The sequence below is a fragment of the Hyperolius riggenbachi genome, chromosome 1 (genome assembly GCF_040937935.1).
Source record: "Hyperolius riggenbachi isolate aHypRig1 chromosome 1, aHypRig1.pri, whole genome shotgun sequence".
Taxonomy (NCBI): Eukaryota; Metazoa; Chordata; class Amphibia; order Anura; family Hyperoliidae; genus Hyperolius; species Hyperolius riggenbachi.
Genome location: NC_090646.1, coordinates 510,729,438 through 510,750,992, shown reverse-complemented (window position 1 = coordinate 510,750,992; position 21,555 = coordinate 510,729,438).

Genomic DNA, 21,555 nt, shown 5'->3' with positions numbered 1-21,555 from the left:
TATACAATAAGCTTTATATTTAAATAAGTATATTGGGGGAAGCCCTGTATGTTTCAATAAGCCTTAAATTGCTGTAGACATTTTACTGGGTCAACCTGACCAATTTTTCATTTTGGAAAAGGACAGACATATTCCAAACTAATTAGCAGAAGGACACATTATCAGAAATGCATCATAAATGACATCCATTTTTAACCATTTTACGGCAATCTAACGTATTAAAACGTTATGCTTTTGGCTGGTAATGGCAACATGATGTTTTAATACGTCGCCGCCATTTCCATCTGGTTAATGTGCTGGGTGCTTGCGGAAGAGGACCGAGCGGTCCTCTACCCAATCGCACTGCATGGAGTGAATGGACGCGACCGTGAACAGCGGCCACCTCCATTCACAAAAACAGGAAACGGTAACAGTTTAATAAAGTGTAAAAAAAAGTGATCACTTCCTATACGGGAGAGTTTTCACTAGCGCCATCTTGTGGCCAAAAAGTATATTACACATACAAAGCACATATATATATACAAGTAAAACAAAAGTTTGCTTTCCTAAAACAGAAAGAATTTGCGATAATTCAGGTTGGAGTGAGCTCGAGATGTCTCCCAGGCACCACTGCTGAATATATGCAAATTAACCATTGTACCCTTAGAAGCTAAACACACCTCCAGAACCGCTGGAATGCAATGATGTGTCAGCTTGTTAATATGTACAGATATATACAAGTAGATACACACTATTAATAAAATTAATGAAATTAATAAAATTAATGAAATTACACTTCCAACCCCCCCCCCCCCCCCCCAAAAAAAAAACACTTGTAAAAAAAAATTAGCTTAAGATAAATACATAAATAGTTGCCTTAGGGACTCAGCTTTTTTAATCTATATTTTATGGGGGAAAATTAATTTTAATGTATTATATAGGGGCTTGTAATTATGGCCAGAACAAAAAAAAAAACAGAATAGAAAAATAACACCTATATTTCGAAATAATATTTTGTCGCCATACATTGTGATAGGGACATAATTTAAACGGTTTAATAATTGGGACAACATGGGCAAATAAAATGTGTTTGTTTTATCCACAGGAGAATGTTTAATTTTAAAAGTACAATGGCTGAAAACTGAGAAATAATGATTTGTTTTTCATTTTTTTTGTTTTTTTCCCACTAAAACGCATTTAGAATAAAAAAATTCTTAGCAAAATGTACTATCCACAGAAAGCCTAATTGGTGGTGAAACAAACGGGGTGTAGATTATTTTCTCGTGATAAGTAGTAATAAAGTTATTAGGGAATAAAAGGGAGGAGCGCTGACAAGTGAAAATTTCTCTGGTGCGTTAGAGTAAAAACCCTTGAGGGTGAACTGGTTAATTAACTGCGTCAGAAATGACCTAATCAGAATGTGTAAACATTGCAAACCTACGTAGATTCTCACAGTTAAGATAATTAAGGTATTCAAAACAAAAAAGTGTTATAGGTATTTTAAATGTCAAAGATAGCTAGCTACACACGGAACTTTCAGCCAATCAGAACCTGGGATTTAGGGAAATTCCAGATTAGGCAGCCATATTCCATCCAATCACTATAAAAGTAGGAGCTGAAAGCTCATAATTTGCACTACCCTACCAATCTCCTAAGAAGACACATGAGGCAGAAGCTACCTTCCCACACGTGGTTCTAGATGCTGAAGAGATGACAGCGAAGGGGTAATATGCGTAATATTCTGATGATTTACTTTATTCATTTTTCAGCATTAAGTTCTGTTAAGATTTTAGCAAGATGTTTTTTTAGAAGCTATTTTTATGCCATTTCTTTAAGAAGATTACTACAGGTTTTACACTGCTACTATATACACAGCTATTGATACAGATGAGACTACTTTTGATCTTATTCTACACAACACAACTGTTATATTCTTTTTTGAATGTACTTAGAAGATTGATGATTGCTTGGCTCTAAAGCCTTGATAATATGGAATACTGTTAGAAGGAAACACTACTTGGAACTGTTCATATTTAGTATAAATGCTGTATGATAAGCAAATACAATTTTTTATGTAAAATCATATACTGAGTGCTCTGATTCATTTCATTTCAAGGTATACCGTCAATCTATAATTACTGTTATAGAGGGTTCAGACCCCGCTATGCCGGATTTATATGAAAGCAACGCTGTTCCTTTACTGAATTAGCAATCATGAAAAAGGAAAGAACCGCTCAGGTTTTTGACACCTGAAGAAAGGATTTAAGCTTTTTATCCTTTTTGGGCTCCACCATCTTACAGTCTCTAGGTAAACTGTTTATTGCAACAATTCATTTTAGCCCTTAAACTGTACTTGAGATGGTGATTGTGAGAAAAAATATCCTCCAGCCCCCTATGGCCTTTTTGCTCCCTCGTAGTCCTCAGTCACCTCCCGATTCATCCATAACTGGCCTTGGAAGGCAGTCCAGTTGGGGCTAGTTGGCGCAAGCTCAGCCAGGCGCTTGGGTTCTTTTGTTGCGCTCCCATCACCGGGAGCATTTTGCATCTGTGCAGTAGCACTGTGCAGGTGCAGAACGTTCCTGGTGACGGGAGTGTGGCGGGAGCATGCGCACAGCCTTGACATGCATACGCAGTTGACCTCTGACCAAAGGACTTTTTGGGGCCATTAGCAGAAGAACCGGGAAGGGACCGAAGACTACAAAGGAGCGCTCAGGCCAGAGGGGGCTGGATGAAGCCCCAGGTATATGTATTTTTTGTTACAGTCACCATCTCAGGTTCTCTTTATGCCATATTTGCATCAAAGGATCAACCATCTCTGATACCAAAATACTTAGCCTGTTTTTGCTCTAATTTAGCCTGTATGGTCAGGAAACTAATAAAATTATGGTGGCGGGAAAGTGATCTTTGCACCAGAGCTGGAATCAAAATATTGGACAAAGATAATGAAAGTTGAGTATTGATTAAAGTTAGGAACAATATAGTTAGGGAATATGGTTGAGCTGGGTTAGCAAAAAAGTAAGGTTTGTTGTCAGAATGGGCTTTATACTGGATATTAAGGCCAGGCATGAGGGAGAGGGGTTTCATTATGAAGGGAGATTAGGGTTATGCAAACAATGGGGGGATGAAATCTGAAGAAAACATTGTTACAATCCAGACCACAAATCTCTTAGCTAATTAGTTAAAGAGGAGCTGTCAGCCATACTATCTCAGAAAAAAAAAACACATATATAAGTAGATACATGCTTGCTCTACATACATTGCATTGCACTGTCCACATTTTGATTTTAATGATTTTTTTATAGTAAAAAAGAGAAAGTCCTTCTTAGTGTGGCCATACATGGTACAATTTTTTCATACAATCTTACCATTTCTATGTAGTAGAAGGGTAAATTAAGTGAATATACTGAAAGGATAATTTAGGCAGTTCCTTTATATTACATAGAAATGGTAAGATTGTATGAAAAAAATTGTACCATGTATGGCCACCATTGGGATTCTCCATTTTAACTGTGTCTATCTTGAAGCAAATCCTGATGTAATTTCCTCTCTTACTCTCCTCTGCCTGATTGTAAATGCATTGCCTGCCCTCCTCCCAGTCTCCAGGCACTCCCACCCAGCTCTGCAATAGAAAGTGCATTGTCTCAGCATGATAAATATTGGCCAATCAGAGAGGAACAGAGGTGTGGGAGGGGAAAACAGGAGTGAAAGAGGCTGAAGGGAAAGTAAAGAAACAAAAAAAGACAACAAAGCATGCCCTGCAACTTCCTTTCTGCGGCAATGTACCAAATTCGAGTCAGGTAAACTGGGAATTGATCATTTATCAACAAGAAAAGTAATAGTGATTTTTAACTTTTGTATTGCCTGGTTAGCATCCGTAGTATGTGTTTATCAGATAAAAATAAATAATTGATTTTTTTATTTTATGCCCGACAGTTACACTTTAAGCTGGTTCCTAACCCTGTGGTGCTAGACTGATACATATCCTAGTTTTCATGCTAGGATAATGTACCTGTACTCACACATGAGCAGTAATGGCTGCATCTTATGACATGTATTTACGACCCCCAATAGTAACCAATATCCAAATTCTAGTATCCTACATCCTGTCCAGCACCATGCATTATATCAAATAATGCGGTCTTCTGGTGTCACATGACAATCCAAAGGGAGCTAAACTTCACACAACATCTTCTCTGATCTAGATTTTAAGTTTTCAAGGGCAGGGAACTCCTCCTAGTGTTTTTTATTCTGATGTAATCTATTATATGAACATGTAATAGAATTGATGATGTCTTAAACTACAAATCAACATTGTATGTATTTGTATTGCTGTTTATGCAAAGTTTTGAATGTGAATGCTCCTCACTATGGGCTTGATTCATTAACCCCCTTGCCGTTACAATTCTGGCGGCAAGGGGGCAGCGCAGCACTTTTTTTAAAAAAATTTTTTTAAATCATGTAGCGAACCGAGGGCTCGCTACATGATAGTCGCTGACAAGCGGCATCTCCCTATCCACTCTGATCGCCTTCGGCGATCAGAGTAAGCAGGAAATCCCGTTCAGAACAGGATTTCCTGCTGGGCTTCCCCGGTCGCCATGGCGACCAGGCGGGATGACGTCACCGACGTCATGGACGTCGGGACGTCAGAGGGAATCCCGATCCACCCCTCAGCGCTGCCTGGCACTGATTGGCCAGGCTGCGCAAGGGGTCTGGAGGGGGGGGGGGGGGCGGCACGGCAGGTAGCGGTGAATCGTCGGCAAGCGGCGGCGAGCGGAAACTGCACGCAGCTAGCAAAGTGCTAGCTGCGTGCAGGAAAAAAAATTGTGAAAATCGGCCCAGCGGGGCCTGAGAAATCCTCCTACGCAGGTTACCCCGAGCAGAGCTCGGGATAATCGGCAAGGAGGTTAAGCTGCGCTGCTATAGCAGTGCAGCTTAATGTGAAGGAGCGACCGCCATGCAAACATTACCTAGCAGCGCTTGCTGCTATGTAAGGAGAGCGCCTTCGTTAGTTACGTGTGTTGCTTACATATCAATGTGCTAAACTTTAAATGCAGGCCGTTATTTGAAGTATTTTTTTTTACTTCATCAGTTTACCATGAGAATTTACTCATGTGATTTTCTGTTACGTGGGAACAACTTGATACATAATTCAGCTGCTACATTATCTGAATAGTTGCAGAATGTGGATTTAAAAAGTATTTTTATTTCTGTCCTGAGAACACCCTAAAAAGGGGATCTCTATAAAACAAAATTTGGGCTTTAATTAAACTTCACCTGAAGTGAGAGGGATATGGAGACTGCCATATTAATTACCTTTTATGCAATGCCATATTTCCCCGTATCAGTAGTGTCAGCAGTCACCAGACTAATCTAGTCAGATTTTAGTCAGAGAGCCAGATCTGCATGTTTGTTCAAGGTCTATGGCTAAAAGTATTATGCTAGGTACACACAATGAGATTTTTCAGCCGATTTACTCTCCGATCGATTTTCTGATCAATTTTCTTATCTTTTCTTATTAATTTCCATTCACTTCTGTGAGAAATTGGAAAAATGATCGAAAATAAGATTGGACGGACGGACATAGCTCTTGGTTTTTCAGTGGGCAGCTTCTGCCCACATCTGAAGATGTAATATCTTATCTTTTGTTTGCTAATTGTACCACAGAGGAATGTAAACATTAGTAGCTTGCTGAAACTGAGCTGCTTCACATAGTAAAAGCAGAAACAGGTGAGAAATGATCACTAGCTAGATTTTAATATACATTATAGATTAATACAGCAGCTATGCAATAAAATACAATGGCAACTTTCAGAGCCGATAAACTGTACTTTGGGAACTTTCAATTTGTAATTTGTGAACAGACAACGTTACTTGTGCGCAAAAGCAAATATGGTAACTTTATGGGTAATACAAGTAGGAAAATGCATTTTATTGAATGTTATGCCAGAGTTTCATTCCACTGTAATGTATTTCAATTGTTAACATGCAAACTTATCCTCAGAAAACTGAAAAACATTTGAAGAGCGTTAATAATAATAATAATAATAATAATAGTATACAAAAATGGCAATATGCATCATTGAACAGATAATTATATAAGATGGCATTAAGCAGCCTAGTCTATGAATGTGTTTCAATAGTGTATTAACTTGCTTAGTTCAACTGTTGCTTTAATTTGCTTTGTGAACACAACATTGCCACAAGTAATTAAATAATAAGTTAGCATTATCATCACTGCCACAGACACCATTTAGCAGTCTAGCTGTCGCTGAAGAAAATGCATGTTGAGTGGTTTTAATGTGTCAGCACCAACAGCAGGGGTAAAGCAGTTATTTATGCCTGAGACAACCCTAAATTCATATAATCACATTATTGTGTTATTAAATATACATTCTTCTCAACTGCACACCCAGTAGTTCTTCTAAAGGACTCATTGTGATGCACTGTTCAATAATAAACAAAGTACAAATGCGTTTTATTGAAAGAAAGGCATCCAGTGGCATTATTACATCATTTGTGACCTTTAGGTGTCATGCATCCCCTAGCTAACAATCCAGACTTGCACACTGCCACCACTGTGCTGGGAGCAAAAGCCACCAACCTTTTTCACCTTCTAAGTCAGGCAATGAAGGCAATGAAGAATGGCACGCAATAAAGAATGTATGAAAAAAAAAAAACTCAATTTTTTTGTTAAAACCACATCACTTACTAGAGCATTGTATTTGCATCCTAGCAGTGACAGTGCTATATCAGTTTAAACTATAATAACTTTTTCCATTGCAGTAGGCAGTCATTCACATTAATTCTTTGTTCTACCTTCAAGTAGGAATTACAATTCTCTATTTGCTTCTATAGAAGCATTTAGGTAAAAAAAAAAAACCTATAAAATGTATTATAGTACCGGTATTTCCTATATTATCCATTATTTAAGGTTCAGAATACCTGAATGCACAAACGCTAATTATACAATTTTTTTTACCAATAGGAGTCCCTTTTAAAATATTAAATATATGCTGTAGTTTTCTCTTTGTTTTCTCTAAAGGCTGAGATTGGCGTTACAGTGAAGGTTTGGCAGATTAGGTGCTGCCACTAACAGCATATGAATATAGACAACAAAAGGTGAGTACCAGTCAAGTTTAGGTGTTGAGTAGGAGGTGGAGGATTATGGTAAGAAGCTATAAGGCTATGGTGGTATACCTTTTGTTTTTGTTGGTCAAAAGTTTAAGGTTTGTAGTCAGTAAGGGGATTTTTGTTAACCACTTTCAGACCAGCGTAGTTGAAATCTACTTCCTGCTTATGTCTGCCTAAGCCTGCCAGGGCAGGTTTCAACTTCCACATTCCACCCGCCCACTGTTCCTGTCATTTGCAACGCTCTCTCGTCGCTGCAGCCTGATCACTCTGCTGTCACGCTGACAGCAGAGCTGTTTCTCGGTCAGGAGCCAATTTTATTCCAATTTTTGTTGGCTCCTGACCTTGTGATTACTGTGAGCCAATCACAGTATAACTATTTACATAGGGAAAGGATGGCTCTGGTCCTTAGGGGACAGAGATGTCTGGTCCCAAAGTGGTTAAGCAGGATGGTTAAGGTTAACGTTTAGAAAATAAAGTTTTGGCATGAAGGAGGTTTTCATTAACGTGAACCTAAAGCCAGTTAAAAAGATGAGATTAACTCACCTGGGGCTTCCCTCAGCCCCCTGCAGCCGATCGGTGCCCTCGCAGCTCCGCTCCGATGCCTCTGGACCCGCCGACGACGACTTCCGGTTTCGCCGTCACCGACCGACAGGCATGGAAACGCGAGTGATTGTTCACATTCCCAGCCTGTATATCGCCCCCTATGCTGCTATTGCGACCTCCTGGGTTTTAACTGGCTTTAGGTTCACTTTAAAGGCTGAGGGATGAGGAGGTTATGCATAAGCAACAGAGTTATCGAGATGGGGTGGTGGTGGGGGGCAGAAAGGTTTGATATGACAGACAGAGATTAAGATTAGATATCAAGGAGGGGAGTTTTTGCTAAAAGTCAAGGTTCGGGTAGACATAAGGAGTTTTCTAATGTGATCTTTGCTTTATATGGATGCTGACCATGGCTTCTAATAGCATCAGTACACAGAAAAAAGATATACTGCATTCAGCACAATATGGAGGGAAGCCTATTTGGGACACTTTTTAGTTAGAAGACTTTAGTTACATTTTGAATTTTGTCTTCATATATACATTAATTTCCCTTCTTTCCTATTCCTACCCACCTACAGAGTTGTAATCATAGGAGGTCTACATTGCCTGGCTGCTCTTCCCTGTATTAGCCAGGTTTCCTAGGGTCTAGGTGAGAGATGTCAAACTCCAGTTCTCAAGGGCCAAACTCCACACACATGTTTGGCACAGCTCAAATTAATTGATGGGACTGAACCAGGAAAGGTGTAGTTCATCAAGAAGAACACATTTCTCAGTTCATCCTAAAAACTGGCATTATATTTGGCCTTCGAGGACTGGAGTGGAGGTTGACAACTAGAGTCTAGATGTTTCCCACATCCCTTGGCCATAACTCCACACATAGGAAATAGGAAAGATTAGGATGGAGATGAATGGCAGGATGCCCCATCACACAAACCCCATGACACATATTTATTTATGTATGTATTTATATAGCGCTGACACATTACGCAGCGCTGTACAGAGTATATTGTCTTGTCACTAACTGTCCTTTAGAGGGGCTCACAATCTAGTCCCTACCATAGTCATATGTCTATGTATGGATCGTGTAGTGCATGTATTATAGTCTAGGGCCAATTTTAGGGAAAGTCAATTAACTTATCTGTATGTTTTTGGGATATGGGAGGAAACCAGAGTGCCCAGAGGAAACCAAAGGGAGAACAGCTACTACAAGGCGAGAGCGCTAACCACTATGCCACCATGCTACCCGTACATACCAGACTCCTCTGTATTACATTTTCCTATACAGCACCTTTCCATGCTGTGGCCATGCCCCGACCACTGACTACAATAAGAGGAGTTTTCATAGATATAAAAGCCTAACATTTGATAAAAGGCATACAAGAAGTTATAAAACAATCAGAAAGTTAGGAGACAATCAAAGATCCCTAAAATAGCTTCCACGTATTTGGTTTTCGAAGTACAACTAAAAAGAAAAAAAACAAAACAAAACACAAAAACAGCTGGACATGTCAACAGATTAAAATACAGGAAATTTGAAACCTTGTGTGGTGAAGAGTCATTTGATAAATCTTGTAGACAACAGCCAGTTCTTCAATCTGATAGGGATACCAATATAAGCAACAGTTACGGTATACACGTAGCCATTAAAAGTCACATAAAGATCACTTTGTCAGAATGCAATAGTAGATCATACTTTATCTTGATAAAATGAGAGGCAAGCCAGCATTTTGAATCAAAGTAATGCATTTAAAAAGTATTTTTATGTTAACCCACCGTAATTCCGCCAATTAATGAACCTGACACTGGAGAGGGAGCATGCTGTGAGATCAGATTACTTTGCCGTGTATACTAATGAATCGTTCCGGAATGACTTCAGACAATAGGCGCAGACAATTCATGCCTGATGAAGTGGCTTCAATTGTCCTGAAAGCTTGTTATAATAATATACTCCATCCAAGATTTCATTTAACTCTTCATTGTTCTGCTCCTTTGACAGGCTGAAATGTTAACAAAATATTATAAAAAATATGTAATGTGTGACCTTATCAAACAAGGAAAGTTGCTTATCAGGTAGACTGGGTAAAATAGATTTATCAGGCATTTATCTATAACTGGCCAGTTCCAAAAGATCATGGCACATGGTTTACCTGTGTGGCTTGACACAGGTTGACCCTAGTTTACATAGGATGGAGAACACTAATTTGCTGTCACAGGCAGGCAGCACCTGTGATACTATTTATTACCTAAGGCTCTGGTATTCTTTGATTTAGACAGATTGCACTCTGCACTTGCTGTAAATGAAAGTTGAATGCTTTTGCCACCTTCCCAGGGGCATAGTTATAGGGGTTGCAGAGGTAGCCACCACATCGGGGCCCTTGGGCCAGAGGGGCCCTGAAGGGCTCTCCCTCAACTACAGTATTAGCTCTCTATTGGTCCTGTGCTCATAATAATCACTTCTATAGATACTTTGAATAGTGGTGATTATTAACAAACTGTTCCCCATCCCCTTCTTGCACCTCAGACACTGTAGTTGCCATTGGCAGGTTTTGGTGCGCCATATCAATTGCTATGTATAGAGTGCTTGGGGGGCCCCATTATAAAACTTGCATCAGGGCCCACAACTCCTTAGCTATGCCACTGCACCTTCCTTATAGAAAACAAGATTTAAAAGAATCCGGCACATATTTGTTAGGACACACATACTCACTGCTCTTCATTGCTCTTAAATCTTAATAAACCAGGGCCCTTTCTTCTAATTCACAGCATTTGTTTGGACGTTACTTTGGGAATGTGTTGGAACATATGTGGAAATCATGGAAAAAGAAATCAAAGTAAGTCTGTCACATGAACTTAAAGGGTTCATGCAGAACTTAAAGGGTTCCTCAACTGACATTATTGTTATTATTTAGTATTTATATAGCGCCAACATCTTTCTCTGTGCTTTATAGAGTACATAGTCATGTTACTAACTGTTCCTCACAGGGACTCACAATCTAATCCCTACTATAGTCATACATCTATCGTAGACTAGATCAATTTTAGGGCAAAGCCAATTAACTAATCTGTATGTTTTTGTAATGTAGGAGGAGACCAGAGTGCCCGGGAGATACCCACACAGATGCAGGGAGAACATACCAACACCTTGCAGATAGTGCCCTGGCTGTAATTCCAACCAGGGACCTATCGGTGCAAGGCAAGAGCGCTGTCAAAACACCTGTCACACATACTATTGGTAATATGGTGCGCAGGCTACATTCCTTCTTTTTGCTATATCACAGTAAGAATTAAACTTCCAGGGCTCAGAAAGTTTCAGTTTCTGTCCAATCGACTTCAGTCAGACTGTGGTAACTGGCAGAGTCCCAGTGGATTGGCGGACAGCCCACGCTTTCCCATTATTTAAGAAGGGCAAAAAATCAGATCCAGGAAATTATAGACCTGTAAGCTTAACATCAGTTGTATGCAAACTATTTGAGGGGTTACTAAGAGATACTGTACATGACTTCATAGTAGAAAATAATCTTATTTCTCAGCATCAACATGGGTTTACTAAAGACAGGTCCTGTTTGACTAGCATGCTCAGCTTTTATGAGGTAGTGAATGCTAATATGGATATTGGGAATGCTGTAGATGTGATATACTTGGACTTTGCAAAGGCCTTTGACACTGTTCCCCACAGAAGTCTGGTGCAAAAGTTGAGGATGCAAGGACTGGGGAAGAGTTTGTGTGCATGGATAGGGAACTGGCTAATGGACAGAAAACAAAGAGTTGTGGTCAATGGATCGTACTCAAAATGGGAGACTGTTAGCAGTGGGGTCCCACAGGGGTCTGTACTGGGTCCAGTTCTCTTCAATTTATTAATGACCTAGTAGATGCAGTAGTGAGCAATGTTGCTATTTTTGCAGATGATACAAAATTGTGCAGAATCATCAACTCTCAGGAAGATAGTGTCATATTGCAACAGGATCTGGATAGGATGGCTATATGGGCACATACATGGCAGATGAAATTCAATGTTGACAAATGTAAAGTCATGCATTTTGGTCGTACCAATGGTCTAGCACCATACAAAATAAATGTGATACAGTTGGGGACATCAAACTTGGAGAAGGACTTAGGAGTACTCATCGACAACAAGTTAAATAATCATACTCAATGCCAAGCTGCTGCAGCTGAAGCGAACAAAATTTTGGGATGCATTAAAAGGGAAATTAAAACTCGAGATGCTAGCATAACATTGCCCCTGTTTAACTCTCTAGTAAGGCCACATCCGGAATTTGGAATTCAGTTCTGGGCACCACATTACAAAAAAGATATTGCAGTTTTAGAGCAGGTGCAGAGACGAGCTACAAAATTGATACGTGGGATGGAAGGTCTCGCTTACCAAGAAAGGTTGGATAAACTGGGCTTATTTAGTCTAGAGCAAAGACGCCTTAGAGGAGATCTAATTTACATGTATAAATACATCAGAGGGCAATATAATAGCTAGGCGGATGAGCTTTTTGTCCCTAGGCCTTGTCAAAGGACTAGAGGACATGATCTGCGCATGGAGGAAAAACGTTTTAGCCATTTATTTAGGAAAGGGTTCTTTACAGTGAGAGTGATTAAGATGTGGAATGCATTGCCACAGGAAGTAGTTATGGCAAACTCTATACCTGCATTCAAAGGGGGCTTAGATGCTTTCCTTGCGTTGAAAGACATCCATGGCTACAATTACTAGGTTATGCCTAATGATGTTGATCCAGGGATTTTATCTGATTACCATCTGGAGTCGGGAAGGAATTTTTCCCTTTTGGGGCTAATTGGACCATGCCTTGTGGGGTTTTTTTTCGCCTTCCTCTGGATCAACAGGGACATGTGAGCGAGCAGGCTGGAGTTGTACTTTGTACTGGTTGAACTCGATGGACATATGTCTTTTTTCAACCAAAATAACTATGTAACTATGTAACTATGTAACTCTCCCTGATAACCAAATTGCAGGCTATAAAATGCTCACGTGACAGAGAAACAATTTTGAGGAATATATAAAAATGGTCAGTAGTTCAAGGGGTTGTAAAACTGTCATCATTCAGCTAAGGCAAAAAAAAAAAAAAAACATAATTCTTATTTTTTTTTTTTTTAGTTTTTAAACATTAAATAAGATGGTTTGATTCCAAGGAAATCCTATTTATGAGTAGAACTACAGATACATTTGTTAATCTCATTAGTTTATTTTCAGTCCAGGTTTGCTTGAACTTTATCCAGTGTCAGGCAATTATTGAGGTTTCTGGGAGGGAAGTATGTGTTGTTCTGAGGACTTTTCTCAGTTCTGAGTCTTAGTCTGGCATTTCAAGCTCCTTGTGTTTTTTGAAATGCCACAAGGCTAATTTGTGGCACTAGAACTAATCCCTCTGCATTCTCAGAGGCCAGTACAAGCTTCAGTCCATTTACTTCAGTGCCAGTGATTTGTTGCTGCAACCTGAAGTAAACATTGCAAAACATAAATATAACTTACATAATTTAAAGCAGAAATGTTTGAAAAAATAGCTGTTCTAAAATATCAGCTTGTAAATTATGAATAATCAAAGAAAATCAATCAAATAAATAGGATTAAAAGCCTATTTTGATTACCTTCCTTTTAAAGAACAACTGTAGCCAGAGCTATGTGGAGGCTGCCATGTTTATTTGCTTTCAAATAATACCAGTTGCCTGGCAGCCCTGATAATCACTTTGGCTGCAGTAGTGTCTGAATAACACACCAGAAACAAGCATGCAGCTTATCTTTTCAGATCTGTCAATAATGTCAAAAACACTTGATTTGCTGCATGCTTGTTCAGGGTCTATGTATTCTCTAAATACTCTATGTATTCAGGTCTAAAAGTATTAGAGGAAGAGGATCAGCAGGATAGCCAGGCAACTGGTATTGTTTAAAAGGAAATAAATATGGCAGCCTTCACATACCTCTCACTACAGTTGTCCTTTAAAGGGCAACTGTAATGACAGGGATAGGGAGACTTCCATATTTATTTACTTGTAAACAATACCAGTTGCCTGGCGGTCCTGCTGTTTCTCTGCCTTTAAAGTGAATGGGAACCGCATTTAAAAAACTTACCTAAGGAGAGGGAAGGCTCCGGGTTGTATAGAGCCTTCCGTCTCCTCTCTCAGTGCTCTCTATCCTGTGCTGGCTCCTCCCCGTTTCAATCCCCCGTCGAAAGGGTATTTGGAAGTCTTCGGGAGCCGTGTCCTCCCAAAGACGTGCAGCTCCATACTGCACAGGCGTGAGCGTGCAAGAGAGCGTGCTTGCACAGGCGCAGTACATGGTCACCCTTCTTCAGGAGAACTCAGGCTCACTGAAGATTTCTGAAGCCTCCTTCGGCCGGGTAAAGCAGTATTTGACTAATTTAGTCAAATACTGCTACCGGGCGAGCCAGCACCGGAACGATGGGACTAGGTGAGGAGCCGGGAGGCTCTATAGGACCCAGAGCCTTCCCTCTCCTTGGGCAAGTATCTGTCTCATTTTTTTTAAATGCGGTTCCCATTCACTTTAAAGAGACACTGAAGCAAAAAAAAGATGATATAATGAATTGGTTGTGTACTATGAATAATTACTAGAAGATTAGCAGCAAAGAAAATGTTCTCATATTTTTATTTTCAGGTATATAGTGTGTTTTCTAACATTGCATCATTCTCTAATATGTGCAGATTACACAACACTCAGCATTCAAATTGATTCTTTCAGAGCAGTCGGTGAACTAATGAACTCTCCTCTGGCAGATAAAAAGAAAACTGTTCACTTAGGCCTGGTGCACACCAGAGGAGTTTTTCTGAGCGTTTTGAGTTTTTAAATCTGCTGCTAATGTTATCCTATGTGTCTGTGCACACTGGAGCAATGAGATTTTGTAAAAAAAAACCATAGCATTACATTGGGAAGAGCTTTTAGAGGTTTCAAAAGCTCTTCCCAATGTAATGCTATGTTTTTTTTTTACAAAACCTCATTGCTCCAGTGTGCACAGACACATAGGATAACATTAGAAGCAGATTTAAAAACTCAAAATGCTTAGAAAAACTCCTCTGGTGTGCACCAGGCCTTACAGTTGAGATAATAAAAGTCAGAAGACAGCCCTCTCCATGACTTTGAAAGTCGTAGAGATTAATGGCTTTTTTGCATAGAGATAACAACTGGAGTTTCTTAACTCTTCCTGTACTGGAAACAATTACACTGATGTATCTGATCTTAATGTTTTATTTCTTAGCTGTGCTACACATACAAATCATAATATCATAATTTTTTTTTCGCTTCAGTGTCTCTTTAATACTTTTAGCCATAGACCCTGAACAAACGTATGCAGATCCGATGTTTCTGACATTATTGTCCGATCTGACAAGATTCTCCACTCCTCTTCTTTAATGCTGACAGGTTAACAGATTTAGTTATCTCGCACTGACAGGTTCTCTTTATCTCCACGGCTCTGTTCTATTTCTCTTTCTTAGGCTGAACACTTAGGTAACACAAAACCACACTATGGCTCACTTCTCAAATCAGACTTTTAGTAAATACTGCAGAATACATCAACTGATGAAGATGAACTATGAACTGAGCAGATTGACAGGAACAATGTCTTTGAATCAGGATTACTGCGAACGGCTGAGCTGTATTAGTTCTTAATAGAGGCTGTTCACTTTTCGATGACAGAAAGGCACTCACACTTAATATACTTGGTTGCTGTTTCTACTCCTTTGGCAGGGCAGTACTATCTTGCTCATCAGAATATGCCTTTTAGTAACTTGAGTTAACTATCTCTATACTCAGAAAACCTCCACTAAACGCTGGCCCTTTTCTGAACAGAGATGTAGCGAACGGTTCGCAGGCGAACGGTTCCAGGCGAACTTTGGTGGTTCGCGTTCGCCTGCACCAGGCGAACTTTTGCGGAAGTTCGATTTGCCCCATAATGCACTATGAGGGTCAACTTTGACCCTCTGCATCACAGTCAGCAGGCACATAGCCATTCAGGCTACATTAAGCCCTGGAGCCCCCCCCCCTTATATAAGGCAGGCTCCGGTGGCCATTAGCCTCTCTCGTGTGCCTGCTAGAGACAGACTAGGGACAGCTGTTGCAGACTTGTTCTTCTAGGGACAGATTAGTTAGGTTCTTGGCTGCTTAGCTTGCTCCTGGCTGATTATTATTGCTTTTATAGCACCCCTCAACAGCTCTTTTCAGAGCTCATCCTGTACTTTTTTTTTCTGTGTGTCAAACTGACACTTTTGTTGCATGCACGGCCTTGCTAATTCATAGTGTGTGTGCCACTGCCACTTACTGTTCAGTGAACCCACCTCACTGCTAGAGATGTAGCGAACGGTTCACCGGCGAACGGTTCCAGGTGAACTTTGGGGGTTTGCGTTCGCCTGGACCAAGCGAACTTTTGTGGAAGTTCGATTCGCCCCATAATTAGAGATGTAGTAAATGGTTCGCAGGCGAACGGTTCCAGGCGAACTTTGGTGGTTTGCGTTCGCCTGCAGCAGGCAAACTTTTGTGGAAGTTCGATTTGCCCCATAATGCACTATGAGGGTCAACTTTGACCCTCTGCATCACAGTCAGCAGGCACATTGTAGCCATTCAGGCTACATTAAGCCCTGGAGCCCCACCCCCCCCCCTTATATAAGGCAGGCTCCGGCGGCCATTAGCCTCTCTCGTGTGCCTGCTAGAGACAGACTAGGGACAGCTGCTGCAGACTTGTTCTTCTAGGGACAGATTAGTTAGGTTCTTGGCTGCTTAGCTTGCTCCTGGCTGATTATTATTGCTTTTATAGCACCCCTCAACAGCTCTTTTCAGAGCTCATCCTGTACTTTTTTTTTCTGTGTGTCAAACTGACACTTTTGTTGCATGTACGGCCTTGCTAATTCATAGTGTGTGTGCCACTGCCACTTACTGTTCAGTGAACCCACCTCACTGCTAGAGATGTAGCGAACGGTTCACCGGCGAACGGTTCCAGGTGAACTTTGGGGGTTTGCGTTCGCCTGGACCAAGCGAACTTTTGTGGAAGTTCGATTCGCCCCATAATTAGAGATGTAGTAAATGGTTCGCAGGCGAACGGTTCCAGGCGAACTTTGGTGGTTTGCGTTCGCCTGCAGCAGGCAAACTTTTGTGGAAGTTCGATTTGCCCCATAATGCACTATGAGGGTCAACTTTGACCCTCTGCATCACAGTCAGCAGGCACATTGTAGCCATTCAGGCTACATTAAGCCCTGGAGCCCCACCCCCCCCCTTATATAAGGCAGGCTCCGGCAGCCATTAGCCTCTCTCGTGTGCCTGCTAGAGACAGACTAGGGACAGCTGCTGCAGACTTGTTCTTCTAGGGACAGATTAGTTAGGTTCTTGGCTGCTTAGCTTGCTCCTGGCTGATTATTATTGCTTTTATAGCACCCCTCAACAGCTCTTTTCAGAGCTCATCCTGTACTTTTTTTTTCTGTGTGTCAAACTGACACTTTTGTTGCATGCACGGCCTTGCTAATTCATAGTGTGTGTGCCACTGCCACTTACTGTTCAGTGAACCCACCTCACTGCTAGAGATGTAGCGAACGGTTCACCGGCGAACGGTTCCAGGTGAACTTTGGGGGTTTGCGTTCGCCTGGACCAAGCGAACTTTTGTGGAAGTTCGATTCGCCCCATAATTAGAGATGTAGTAAATGGTTCGCAGGCGAACGGTTCCAGGCGAACTTTGGTGGTTTGCGTTCGCCTGCGGCAGGCGAACTTTTGCGGAAGTTTGATTTGCCCCATAATGCACTATGAGGGTCAACTTTGACCCTCTGCATCACAGTCAGCAGGCACATTGTAGCCATTCAGGCTACACTAAGCCCTGGAGCCCCACCCCCCCTTATATAAGGCAGGCTCCGGCGGCCATTAGCCTCTCTCGTGTGCCTGCTAGAGACAGACTAGGGACAGCTGCTGCAGACTTGTTCTTCTAGGGACAGATTAGTTAGGTTCTTGGCTGCTTAGCTTGCTCCTGGCTGATTATTATTGCTTTTATAGCACCCCTCAACAGCTCTTTTCAGAACTCATCCTGTACTTTTTTTTTTCTGTGTGTCAAACTGACACTTTTGTTGCATGCACAGCCTTGCTAATTCATAGTGTGTGTGCCACTGCCAGCAGCCCAGCACATTCAGTGACTACCTGTGTGTGTGACAGGGAGCTGCACATTGTACTACCCAGTACTGCATATACCCAGTACCTGTTGTGTTTACTTAACCCACCTCATCACTGCATATACCCAGCTTTGTGTTGAGTGAACGCAGCTCACTGCATCTAACTACCTGTTGTGTTGATTGAAGCCACCTCACTGCATCTAAGTACCTTTACTGTTCAGTGAACCCACCTCACTGCATCTCACTACCTGTTGTGTTGAGTGAACCCACCTCACTGCATCTAAGTACCTTTACTGTTCAGTGAACCCACCTCACTGCATCTCACTACCTGTTGTGTTGAGTGAACCCACCTCACTGCATCTAAGTACCTTTACTGTTCAGTGAACCCACCTCACTGCATCTCACTACCTGTTGTGTTGAGTGAACCCACCTCACTGCATCTAAGTACCTTTACTGTTCAGTGAACCCACCTCACTGCATCTCACTACCTGTTGTGTTGAGTGAACCCACCTCACTGCATCTAAGTACCTTCACTGTTCAGTGAACCCACCTTACTGCATCTAACTACCTGTTGTGTTGAGTGAACCCACCTCACTGCATCTAAGTACCATTACTGTTCAGTGAACCCACCTCACTGCTAGAGATGTAGCGAACGGTTCGCCGGCGAACGGTTCCATGCGAACTTTGGGGGTTTGCGTTCGCCTGGACCAAGCAAACTTTTGCGGAAGTTCGATTCACCCCATAATTAGAGATGTAGCTAACGGTTCGCCGGCGAACGGTTCCAGGTGAACTTTGGGGGTTCGCGTTCGCCTGGACCAAGCAAACTCTTGCAGAAGTTCGATTCGCCCCATAATGCACTATGAGGGTCAACTTTGACCCTCTGCATCACAGTCAGCAGGCACATTGTAGCCATTCAGGCTACACTAAGCCCTGGAGCCCCACCCCCCCCCTTATATAAGGCAGGCTTTCCGGCCATTAGCCTCACTCGTGTGCCTGCTAGAGACAGACTAGGGACAGCTGCTGCAGACTTGTTCTTCTAGGGACAGATTAGTTAGGTTCTTGGCTGCTTAGCTTGCTCCTGGCTGATTGTTATTGCTTTTATAGCACCCCTCAACAGCTCTTTTCAGAACTCATCCTGTACTTTTTTTTTCTGTGTCAAACTGACACTTTTGTTGCATGCACAGCCTTGCTAATTGATAGTGTGTGTGCCACTGCCAGCAGACCAGCACATTCAGTGACTACCTGTGTGTGTGACAGGGAGCTGCACATTGTACTACCCAATACTGCATATACCCAGTACCTGTTGTGTTTACTTAACCCACCTCATCACTGCATATACCTAGCTTTGTGTTGAATAAACCCAGCTCACTGCATCTAACTACCTGTTGTGTTCAGTGAACCCACCTCACTGCATATACCTACCTTTACTGTTCAGTGAACCCACCTCACTGCATCTAACTACCTGTTGTGTTGAGTGAACCCACCTCACTGCATCTAAGTACCTTTACTGTTCAGTGAACCCACCTCACTGCATCTAACTACCTGTTGTGTTGAGTGAACCCATCTCACTGCATCTAAGTACCTGTACTGTTCAGTGAACCCAGCTCACTGCATCTAACTACCTTTACTGTTCAGTGAACCCACCTCACAGCATATAACTACCTGTTGTGTTGAGTGAACCCAGCTCACTGCATATACCTAGCATCCCCCCGAGATGGACAAAATGGACAAACCAGGTAGAGGAAGAGGTAGAGGCAGACCCAGAGGAAGGCCACCAGGCACCGGCAGGTCTGTGCGAGGTGGTGTTGCTGTAATTTCATGCGGACCTGTCCCAAAATACAGTGCTCTGAAGAAGGCACGTGCCATCACTTCCCAAAATTGTGAGGACGTGGTTGAGTATATAACACAGAAGACCTCATCTCCCGCAGCCAGTGCCACCAGCACTAGTACAAGCACCACATCCGCTGCATTTGACACTTCGCAGGAGTTATTTGGTGGTGGTGAAATCACTGATTCCCAGCCACTACTGCAACAACAAGAAGAAGGCGCAGGTACCCTACCTCATACGTCTGAGTTAGGTGGCGATAGTATGGACGTAACGTGTGAGGAGGGGGATGATGAACCACCTGAAGTTGGTGCAGTTGAGGAGGTGTCTGAGGAAAGTGAAGCTGGGCAGGAGGATGACGATTATACGGATGCCACGTATGTTCCCGGTAGAGGAGATGACCAGGGGGACAGTTCAGAGGGGAGTCAGAGAGGAGTAGGAGGAGACGACTCCATGAGAGAAGCAGAGGGAGCTCGTCCTTAGAAACAGCTGGGGGCAGTGTCCGGGGCCATGTTTTGCCAGCTATGGACAGCCAGCCAACATGCCCTTCAACGTCAGCTGCTGATGCCACCGTAGCGCCATCACCCCAGGGGGGCTCAGAGGTTTGGACATTTTTTCACATGTGTGACTCAGATCGGAGCAAAGCCATCTGTTGTCTCTGCCAGCAAAAATTGAGCCGTGGAAAGGCCAACTCTCATGTAGGGACAAGTGCCTTACGAAGGCACCTGGAGAGAAGGCACAAACAGCTATGGCAAGAACACCTGAGGAACAGCAGCACCCCTCAAAAGACAAGCCACCCTCCTTCTCCTCTTCCTCCTTCAGGTGCATCATCTTCATCCGCTTTCTCCCTTGCACCTTCACAGCCACCCTCCTCCACACCGCCTCTTCCCTTGAGCGGTTCCTTCTCCTCTGCCCACAGCAGTACCCAGCTGTCCGTGAAGGAAGTATTTGAGCGTAAGAAGCAAATGTCTGCCAGTCACCCTCTTGCCCGACGTCTGACAGCTGGCATGGCGGAACTAGTAGCTCGCCAGCTATTACTATACAAGCTGGTGGAGTCGGAGGCTTTCCGTAAGTTTGTGGCCATTGGTACACCGCAGTGGAAGATACCAGGCCGCAATTATTTTTCACAAAAGGCCATACCCAAACTGTACCGTGCAGTTGAGAGGCAAGTGGTGTCATCTATTGCGAAGAGCGTTGGGTCAAGGGTCCACCTGACCACGGATGCTTGGTCTGCCAACCACGGGCAGGGCCGCTACATTACGTACACAGCCCATTGGGTCAACCTGGTGACCGATGGCAGCAAGTAGGGAGTACGTGGCTGCGCAGCGGACCGACTTGTCACACCTCCACGGCTTGCAGGCAGGCCTCCATCCACCTCCTCTCCACCTGCTACCACCTCTTCACTGTCGTCATCCTCTTCCTCCTCCTCCTTGGCTGGTGCCGCAATCTCCTCTCCAGCTACACAGACCCCGCACCCCAGGGCCTATGCTGCATGCCAGGTACGACGGTGTCACGCAGTGTTAGACATGTCTTGCCTGAAAGCGTAGAGTCACACTGGAGCAGCTCTCCTGCCTGCTCTTAACAAACAGGTGGAGCAATGGCTGACCCCGCACAAGCTTGAGATCGGCAACGTGGTGTGTGACAATGGCAGCAATTTCATTTCTGCGTTGAATTTGGGAAAGCTGACACACGTACCCTGCATGGCACATGTGCTGAATCTGGTCGTGCAAATATATGTGTCCAAGTACCCAGGCTTAGAGGACGTCCTGAAGCAGGCCAGGAAGTTGTGTGGGCATTTCAGGCGCTCTTACACGGCCATGGCACGCTTTGCGGACATTTAGCGTAGAAACAACTTGCTGGTGAGACGCCTGATTTGTGATAGCCAGACTCGCTGAAATTTCACCCTGCTGATGTTCTCTCACCTGCTAGACCAGGAGAAAGCCATCACCCAGTACCTGTATCAT